Here is a 10,637-nt window from a genome sequence, read left to right on the forward strand (position 1 = left end):
CACTGATCAACAGTCCAATGTCGGCGTTGACGCGCCCTGGCGAGGCGTAAAGCTTTGTGTCGTGCAGTCATCAAGGGGGCACGGGTGGGCGTTCGCCTTCGAAAGCCGGTATCGATGATGTTTCGTTGAATTGTTCGCACGCTGACATTTGTTGACGGCCGAGCTTTGAAGTCTGCAGCAATTTACGGAGGGGTTGCACTTCTGTCACACTGAACGACTCCCTTCAGTCGTCGTTGGTCCTGTTCTTGCTGGATATTTGATGTTTTACCGGATTCGTCATATTCACGGTACCCTCGTGAAATGCTCGGTCGGAAAAATCCCCACTTCATCGCTATCTCGGAGGTACTGTGTCCGATCGCTCGTGCGACGACTATAACACCACGTTCAAACTGCCTTTGTTGCAGCAGTAACCGATCTAACAACTGCGCCTGACACTTGCAGTCCTACAAAGGCATTGCACCGTATTCTCGCTGTTTTCATATCTCTATATTTGAATACGCATGCCCATGAGTTTCTTTGGCGCTTCAGTGCGATCAGCTGTCATGTTGTGGCGGGCGATGACATTAAGCTTTTGAAAATAAGGGAACAAAGACTCAGAGTACAACAATATAAAGAAAAGAAAGTAGTTGCTCTACAAGAGAATTGTCTGTGAATCCCGGCAGCTCTCTGGACCTCAACATTTGACGTACGCAATTGGTCGGATGAGATATAATACCTAAGTCACATATCAGCCAGTCCTAGATAAGTATAAGTGGACCGCTCCTTTACACCCCTCAGTAACTCAAAATGTCACAACTGCGATGGGGTCTAAGGCGCTGCAGTCACAGACTGTGCGGCTTGTCCAGGCGGAGGTTCGAGTCCTCCCTCGGGCATGGGTGTGTGTGTGTGTTTGTCCTTAGGATAATTTAGGGTAAGTAATGTGTAAGCTTAGGGACTGATGACTTTAGCAGTTAAGTCGCATAAGATTTCACACACATTTGAAGATTTGAACTGCGATGGTCAGTAACTATAACTCGCGTAAGACGACAACAGCTGACCAGGACAACATTAGAGACGACGTTAAATTTCAATGCTTCAAGAAATTTTCATACACTTCAAATAGCAACACCACGCTGTTACAAGTTGCGTAAACTGATAACTATTATTCGCCCATGTAATACAGTACTCAACATTTCAGCCGGTGGATGGACAGAATAGGGCGGGATGCGGACTCGTCTTACGCGAACTAGAAGAAAAGGGGAAGTATCAGCTGGGACATTTCTGTATGATCAAAAGTACACGAGCACCCCTACGTAATGCCCCGAGAGGCGGGCCCGCCAGTATAAAAGGAGCCAGGCTGTACTGCGTTGTCACAGCAGAAGCAGTGACAGCAGGACTACAGGTCGGTGACCAGAGCTCAGTAATTTCTAACGTGTGGACTTGTCGTTGAATGTCACCTGTGTAACAGATCCCCGTCTTTGCCTATTGCCGACTACGATTTTTCTTGGAATTTTGAGCATCTTCCACCATTTCACATCGTCGAATGCTTGTTATAGGTCGACAAATCCTATTTACGTGTCTTGCTTTTTTTTTTAAAAAGTGTAGTTGAGTCTAATTGAGTTGTCCGACAGCGCCGCTGTAAAGAGGCAATACTTCAGTACGGTCCACCAAAGATGTGTCCACATTTAATGCGAGTCGTGACATACTGTGGAGCACATCATAACTGGATTGTGAAAAAAGCAGATGACGTACAAAAATCCGCAGCATTGTTTTACCATACTTTCTGTGTACACGACACTACAGCTGCACGGAAATGGAAGCGCTTTTCTCCAATGATTGGACACGGTGGTCATTTCTCTATGCTACAGCACAGTTTACCTTCATTTCAGCGTATTCCACACACTCCAGTGTATTCTGTAAACCGTTACGTGGCCAAAATTTATTCACAATGAATCGATTCACTTAGATAAGATATGCAGCGTGTTTTCGACAGGAAACCGTGGCGGTTATTAAATACACAATAAAAAATTTAGTCTGGTTACAAAGCACTTGACAGTACAAGCTACAGTCGCAATAGGTATGGAAGGACTCTCTGTGTTCATACTAGCGCCACTAATCAATGCTAAAATTTCCATTTAGTTCTCTTCCGTTAATTGCGTAACTGGGTGTTACTGTGTGTGACGAAAACCAGGGAGTCCTCGCAAACAGCCCGGTAGCTTTAAGCTCAAAGTCTTAATGAAAGAATCTCCGTAACAAGTACTCTCGCGTCCTTTCATATAATTAAAGGCTATATTCTGCCGTTTTGGTAGTAATCTGTTTTCCTACGTCATTAGCCTAAAACGGATAATGAAGGACTGACACTTTCGTAAAAACAGAGATGCCAGAATAGCGGGTGAATGATATGTTCAACGAAAATGAAGCCTTATTATGTACTGGTGAACGAGACCACTGTGACGACTCAAACAATAGCATATTACGCCAAGCAAAACAGCTGCAGTTAATTCTGGCAGCAGCGAGTAACACATGTGGTCTAGTGAGTAGCAATGAAAACGTCGTTAGTCCCGGGTTCAGAGCCAGCCATTGGTAAAGTTTTGTGTATTAACCATCAGCAATGTCGGTCGAAGACTCCGATATAAGGAGTCTCCCCTCGTCCTACCAACGGCTTTTGTCAAAGAGGATGGAGGAGCGGACAGACTTTCAGGGCAACCTCTCACGCTTGGTTCAAATAGCTCTGAGCGCTATGGGACTTAACATCTTAGGTCATCAGTCCCCTAGAACTTAGAACTACTTAAACCTAACTAACCTAAGGACATGACACACATCCATGCCCGAGGCAGGATTCGAACCTGCGACCGTAGCAGGCACGCGGTTCCGGACTGAAGCGCCTAGAACCGCACTGCCACCGCGGCCGGCCCTCTCGCGCTTGTGGTGGGAAACTGCCTCTGAAAGGCGGTTGGAAACAGCAATGATCCACGGCGTGAGGATGCAGAAGACAAAGGAAACAATTGTATTAAAGACATAAATGGAGTATCCGCTGGACGGGTGGCCTGTAACTGAAAAAAACTATCCTGATGATCTCTGCAGTCACAAAAGATCCTGGTGTAGTGCTCCATTCAGATCTGTGAGAGGGTACTACAATGGAGAGGTAACCATCAGAATCTGTTAGACTTTAGGAAAGGCATAAGCGCCAGAGACTAGCAGTAAAAGGCAGCCTGAGTGGCTGACTAGTGGGATAAGGGCTGACTAGTGGGATAAGGACATCATGTAGAACAAAGCGGGAATTATATTAAAAGTCACAATTATATTAAAAGTCACAATTAAGCTACAGTAGCCCATTACAAACAGTACTGTAAGGTGCTTAAAATGTTATTAGGAAGGCAAAGAGTATGTGGTACGCAAATGGAATAGCTAATTCACAGAATAAAATTAAAACTATATCGTCAGTTGCGGAGGAAGTGTCTGGCCAGCAGCACAATGTCAACGGTATAAAGTCGGTTCGTAGTAAAAATGTTTCTGTTACTGATATATCAGATATATGTGCAGTATTTAACACTCATTTTCTGAGCATTGCTGGTGAATAAAGTAAAAATTTAGTTTCTACAGGGAGTCATACAGCTCTCTTGGCAACTGCCTTTCCGCGATTGTTGTCTGAAATATTCCTCTATGATACAGACAAGGGGGAGATTGAGCCAATAATTAAATCACTGACAACTAAGAACTCTGATGGATAGGATGGAATGCCTGTGCAGCACATGTTAGCCCTGTATTCAGCCATATTTGTAATTTTTCCTTTAGTTTCGTGAACGATTAAAGTACTCAGTATTAAAGCCGCTTTATAAAAACGGAGAAAGAGATAATTTAGACAATTTTAGACCTATTTCTATGGCGTCATTGTTTGCTAAAGTTATTGAAAAGGCTGTGTATGTAAGGATAATTTGCCATAAAATGTACAGTTCGGGTTTAGAAGTCATTTAACAACCGAAAATGCTATATTCTCTTTCTCTGTGAGGTACTGGATGGATTAAATAAAAAGTTTCGAACGCTAGGCATATTTCTTGATTTAACTAAGGCGTTTGATTGTGTTGATCACAAAATATTGCTCCAGAAGTTGGACCATTACGGAATACGGGGAGTAGCTCACAATTGGTTCACCTCTTACTTTAGCAACAGACAGCAAAAGGTCGTTACAGTGTGGAGAATGGCTGTGATGTGGGGTGTAAGTGGGGTTCGGTCAGATGGGGGGTGCCCCAGGCATTATTGTCGGGGCCACTCCTGTTCCTTATTTATACAAATGATATGCCCTCAAGTTTTACGGGTAACTCTAAAATATTTCTCTTTGCTGATGACACTAACATGGTAGTAAAGGACGTTGTTTGTAACATTGGCTCGGTTTCAAATAGTGCTCTTCATGACATAAGTTCATGGCTTGTAGAAAATAAACTAACGCTAAATTACAGTGAGACTCAGTTTTTACAGTTTCTAACACACAATTCAACCAAACTCGGTGTTTTAATTTCACAGAATGGGCTTATGACAAGTGAAAATGAACAGTTCAAATGTCTAAGTGGTTAGATACATAGTGAACTGTCGTGGAAAAACCTATATTCAGGGTCTTGTTCAGAACATAATGCTGCCATTTTTACTATTCGAATGGTATCTCGTGTAACTGATAGTTCGACACTTTGCTTGTTTTCATTCGCGTATGTCGTATGGTATTATATTTTGGGTTAACTCTTGCTATTCTAAAAGGATATTGTTGGCTCAGAAACGGGTGGTTCGGGCAATTAGTGGTGTAAGTTCGCGAACCTCTTGTCGACCCCTGTTCACTAGTTTGGGTATTTTGACGTTGGCCTCTGAAAATATATATATATATATATATATATATATATATATATATATATATATATATATACTTTACTGTCATTTCTTATCAACCATATCAGCTTATTCCAGTTTCACTCAGTTAATACTCGGCAGAGATCAAACCTGCATTTGGATCGGACTTCCAGAACTCTTGTGCAGAAAGATGTGCAGTATACTGCTGGATCCATTTTCAGTAAGCTACCACAAGAATTCAAAAATCTTAGCAGTAATCCACCCGCTTTCAAATCGAAACTAAAGAGTTTCCACATGGGTCACTCCTTCTATTCTGTCGAGGAGTTCCTTGATAAATTAAACTGATTATTATGTTGTACTGTTGATCGAGTTTACATAAACTTATGGCTTGATTTTATTTGGATTCATAAATATTTTATTTTTATCTGTTATTACTTTTATGTTGTAATTCCATGTACAGAGATGTTCCATGACCTTGGAGAATTGCTCCTCAATTTGGTCCTACGGTACTTGATGAGTAAGTAAATAAATGAATAAATATGACGCGGCTCTGACATTTCACTTGATACAAGTAAGACTTTGGAAAAATCAAGACACGTTCATAGGATTTGTCGACCTGCAAAAAGCTTCGACAATGCGGAATCGTGCAATTTGTTCGAAATATTGAGAAAAAAGAGGAGTAAGATAGACCGAGAGACGCATAATATGTACAAGGAGCAAGAGGGAACAATGTGACTGTAAGACCAATGAAGAAGTGCTCGGATTAAGAAGGATGTAAGACAGGATGTGGTCTTTCACCCATACTCCTGAGTCTAAATATCGAGAAGCAATAACGGAAATAAAAGAAGGGTTCAGGAATGCAGTGGTCGATGATATCAGTGATAAGATTTGTTGATGACATTGCTATCCTCAGCGAAAGTGAAAAAGAGATATAGCACATCTTGAACGGAATGAACAGTCTTACAGAATATGGACTGAGGGTAAATGGAAGAAACAAGAAAGTAATGAGGGGTGTGTATATGTAGGTGTGTATTGAACCGGGGACCTAGAAACGACGGAGAGGCTTCGTCCCCGCCGTAGCCCTCATTGGTTCACAACCCCACAACAGGCCACAGCAGTCCACCCACCCCACCGCCGCCCCACACCGGACCCGGGGTTATTGTGCGGTTCGGCCCCCAGTGGACCCCCCAGCCCCCATCCGTAGAAACGTCTCATACCAGACCAGTGTACCACAAATGTTTGCATGGTAGAGTAATTATGGTGTACGCGTACGTGGAGAAAGTGTTCGCGCAGCAATAGCCGACATAGTGTAACTGAGACGGAATTAGGGAAACCAGCCCGCATTCGCCAAGGCAGATGGAAAACCGCGTAAAAACCATCCATAGGCTGGCCGGCACACCGGACCTCGGCACTAATCCGCGGATTCGTGCTGGGGACCGGCACGCCTTCCCGCTCGGGAAGCAGCGCTTTAGATGGCGGGGCTAGCCGGCCGGCCAATGAGGAGTAGTAGAATGAGATTAGGAATAAACTTAACAGCAGAATTTCTGACTACGAAGAAGATGAACGAATCTACTACTTTGGAAACCGAAAACTCCATGATGGATGACACAACGAGGACTTAAAAAGTAAACTAGGACAGTCGAAGAAGGCATTCCTTGCCAAGAGAAGTCTGTTAGTACCAAACATACACACACAGGCCTAATTTTAGAATTTACGTTTAGAGCACAGCATTGTATGGCAGTGAAACATGAACTGTGGGGGAACCGGAACGGAAGAGTATCTCCCAAGTGTTTGAGGTGTGGTGTTACAGAAGGGTGGTTTAAACTAGGTGGACTGAAAAGAAATGAAGAGGTAATCCGCAGAATAGACGTGGGAACAAATATGTGGAAAACACCGATAAGAAGGGATAGGACGGTAGCACTGTAAGTAGGCTGTTTAGGTTTTTATGTTGGTAACGCCACGTAGCGCTCAATATGAAAATCACTGGCTGTGCAGTGTGCAGTATGAGGCTGGTCGCCATTGTTGCAATAGTCGCTATTGTAGTGTTGGGCAGTTGGCTGTTAACAGAGCGTAGCGTTGCGCAGTTGGAGGTGAGCCGCCAGCAGTGGTGGATGTGGGGAAGTGAGATGGCGGATTTTTGAGGGAGGATGATCTGGACGTGTGTCCATCAGAAACAGTATATTTGTAAGAATGGATGTCATGAACTGCTATTTATATATTATGACTTTTGAACACTATTAAGGTAAATACATTGTTTGTTATCTATCAAAATCTTTCATTTGCTAACTATGCCTATCAGTAGTTAGTGCCTTCAGTAGTTTGAATCTTTTATTTGGCTAGCAGTAGTGGCGCTCGCTGTATTGCAGTAATCGAGTAACGAAGTTTTTTGTGAGGTAAGTGATTTGTGAGACGTATAGGTTAATTTAGTTAGGGCCATTCTCTTGTAGGGATTATTGAAAGTCAGATTGTGTTGCGCTAAAAATATTGTGTGTCAGTTTAATGTTGATCAGAATACATGAACAATGAACAAATGTCTGAGTACGTTCAGTTTTGCTCAGCTGTTTGAAAATCAATAACGTAAGGGGTTTACCAGCACAGTAATTCATTAATTTTTCTAAGGGGACGTTTCAGAACCTATATTAGGAAATCAAACAGTATCTTAGATGGTACGAGAGGGAGATATAGAAGATAAAAACTGTAGGGAAACACAAAGGTTCTGGGAACAGACAGCAAATAATCGAGGTCGTAAGATGCATTACTTCAGATAAAGAGCTTGGCACAAGAGAGGAATTCGTGGTGGATCACAGAACAGCAATCAGAATACTGAAGACAAAAAAAAGATAGATTTGGTATTGAAGTTATTTAGTACAGGGAAAAAATCTGGTAGATAAGGTAAAATAGCCATGTACCGCCCTCAAAATATAGTTTGAATGGTCTGTACGTATATATTCTCTGTATGAAACAAATGCTGCTTTCAAGATTCTAACGAAACTTTTAATATTTCTTTTTTCATTTCAAAAAACGAATGTAAAATTTACCATGTTATCTTCGTCAAGAATACCCTTTATGAATTTTGCTTTGGGCACCAGTAAACTCTGCTATCACTGTCAGCTCCTTAATTCTGATACTCCCAGTCCGAGTCGAACAGTCGTGTAGTAAACGGCTTCAAACGTATGTTTGCTTTACAAATGAGTTAATGTATTAAGTATTTGACGTTAACCATGTAACACCTTTACAGTTGGAGAGACAAAACCGTGCATGGGAAGGTTTTATTGGTTTTGGATTATTCATCCGTAGACTAATGAAAAAGTCAAAATCGAGAAACATTCTATCATTATCAAACATTCTGTCATCATCAGACACTGGAAGAGTATAATCTGGGCAATACGTGCTCCATTTTAAGGAAAGTTTGGTTTTCACGCATCTCAAAGTATATGTTGTACAATGATATAATTTTGCACGTACATTCAGCGCTATATGCGGATACTTTCTACAAACAGTGTTGCTTAAAGAGTCGGTAATAAAGAAGTAAAGCCATTAAAACGTCGAGCCTAATGCTGAAGTTTTACCACATGAAGAGTGAAAATGTAGTAAGCGATAAACTTTTTTCTATTCATCATTTTGTCGGAGATGTCGGCGGGAGAAAAATCAGGAAATGCGTTGAAATTGTTGGAAGTCGCTAAGTGATCTCATTCACAGTCAGTACAGATTGAATCACATCAAACCTTGAACCTCGGATATTGCGGAAATGGAAAGTGCTATTGATGAGGGGGTTTTCACAGAATGGTTCAAAAAAAATGGTTCAAATGGCTCTGAGCACTATGGGACTTAACATCTATGGTCATCAGTCCCCTAGAACTACTTAAACCTAACTAACCTAAGGACAGCACACAACACCCAGTCATCACGAGGCAGAGAAAATCCCTGACCCCGCCGGGAATCGAACCCGGGCGTGGGAAGCGAGAACGCTACCGCACGACCACGAGCTGCGGACCAGAATGGTTCAAATGGCTCTGAGCACAATGGGACTTAACTTCTGAGGTCATCAGTCCCCTAGAACTTAGAACTACTTAAACCTAACTAACCTAAGGACATCACACACATCCATGCCCGAGGCAGGATTCGAACCTGCGACCGTAGCGGTCGCTCGGTTCCAGACTGAAGCGCCTAGAACGGCTCGACCACACCGGCCGGCGTGTCTGTGTGAGAAGTTGTAAAAATAATGTATCACGTGATCCACTATCCTGCAACAACACCACTCTGACATTGTAATTTACCCTACTTTTAGTCTGTTAATGTCTACATTCGTTGTTCCATTTTAAAAGTGTAGGTTTGCTCAAAAAATACACTTTCTAAGAATTATTACAATCTGTTGATGGCTAACAATACGAGTCCCTGACTATCCATTCTGTGGAAACCGGACATGAATAGCGCATCCCTTTTCCGCAGTGTTTGCGGTGCAAGTTTGAGGTGATTCAACGGGTATAGTTTAGATAATTTGTGCACCTTGTGTTAGACAGCTGCTTCTAACTGTAATACTTGACGTACTGTGTTAAATTTTTATCGTAAGATTGCATCTCTTGACGCGTGGATTATGACAGCATTTTAAATTTTGAAATTCGTTGAATAATTACATGAAATACTGAAAATAATATTTATGTTGCCCCTCAAAGCCGTTAAATAGGCAACCTGCAAAGGGGATGCATGTCTGGGCGATTTTTTTTTTTTCTGCTGATTAGTAATATAGATTTTACATCACGGACGGTGTCTCATGAACTCACTTTCACTGACCTGAGCGAAGTGAAGTTTATGTTGGATTTCCCTTCAGTGCGAACACTCATCCACTTAGCGGTGGCGGCGCCTTTTGTTCCGCCGACGTCCGATGCGAATCGACCTGAATTCGCGCACACGCAATTAGCGGGATGGGCCGGCTGCTAACGAGCGACGCGATCCCCTGTGGCGAACATGAACACCAACACTTGTAACGTAATGTCTCACAGAGAAAACTGCCTTTTCGTTTCACCGTGGCTGCAGTCGACTTCCGCTGACAGGTGATTTACAAGAAATACGATTCCGAGCGTGTCGACACGATCCTCCTTACAGGTGTGGTTCAGGTAGTTAGTTCTTATTTTGATTACTCTTGGCTAGTCACGGGATTTGTGGGTACACTGGCAGGAGCGCACCACAAACATAAAAACGGGAAGAGCCCAAATTTAATTCGATAGCTAAACTACATTGTACTCCGTCGTCAGGCCACAAGTGGCCCATCGGGACCATGCGACCGCCGTGTCATCCTCGGTGGAGGATGCGGATAGGAGGGGCGTGGGGTCAGCACACCGCTCTCCCGGTCGTTACGATGGTTTTCTGTGACTGGAGCCGCTACTATTCGGTCGAGTAGCTCCTCAATTGGCATCACGAGGCTGATGCACCCCGAAAAATGGCAACAGCGCATGGCGGCCTGGATGGTCACCCATCCAAGTGCCGGCCACGCCCGACAGCGCTTAACTTCGGTGATCTCCCGGGAACCGGTGAATCCACTGCGGCAAGGCCGTTGCCCAAAGTACATTGTACACAAAAGAACATCATTTAATTATTTTTTTTATGGTCCTCAGTCCGAAGACTGATCTGATGCAATTCTCTGCGCTAGTCTATGTTTTGCAATCTTCTTCATCTCTGCTGAACTATTGCAACCTACACTGGAAACTGTTTGCTGGCTTAGAGTTTTGATAAGGTGTCCGTCTGCATCCTTGTACCTCTGTACGATTCCCTACAGTTAACTCAGCCACAGATTTGCGGTGAATTAACTAACCAGTTTCGATGCA

The 10,637-nt window shown here is 43.0% G+C and overlaps 1 pseudogene; it reads right to left on the minus strand.

The window, feature by feature from the left end:
- Positions 1-10,253: 10,253 nt before the first annotated feature.
- Positions 10,254-10,371, minus strand: LOC126413692 (5S ribosomal RNA; annotated as a pseudogene).
- Between the last annotated feature and the right edge of the window lie 266 nt (positions 10,372-10,637).

This window comes from Schistocerca serialis, chromosome 7 (assembly GCF_023864345.2).
Source record: "Schistocerca serialis cubense isolate TAMUIC-IGC-003099 chromosome 7, iqSchSeri2.2, whole genome shotgun sequence".
In the NCBI taxonomy this organism is placed as follows: Eukaryota; Metazoa; Arthropoda; class Insecta; order Orthoptera; family Acrididae; genus Schistocerca; species Schistocerca serialis.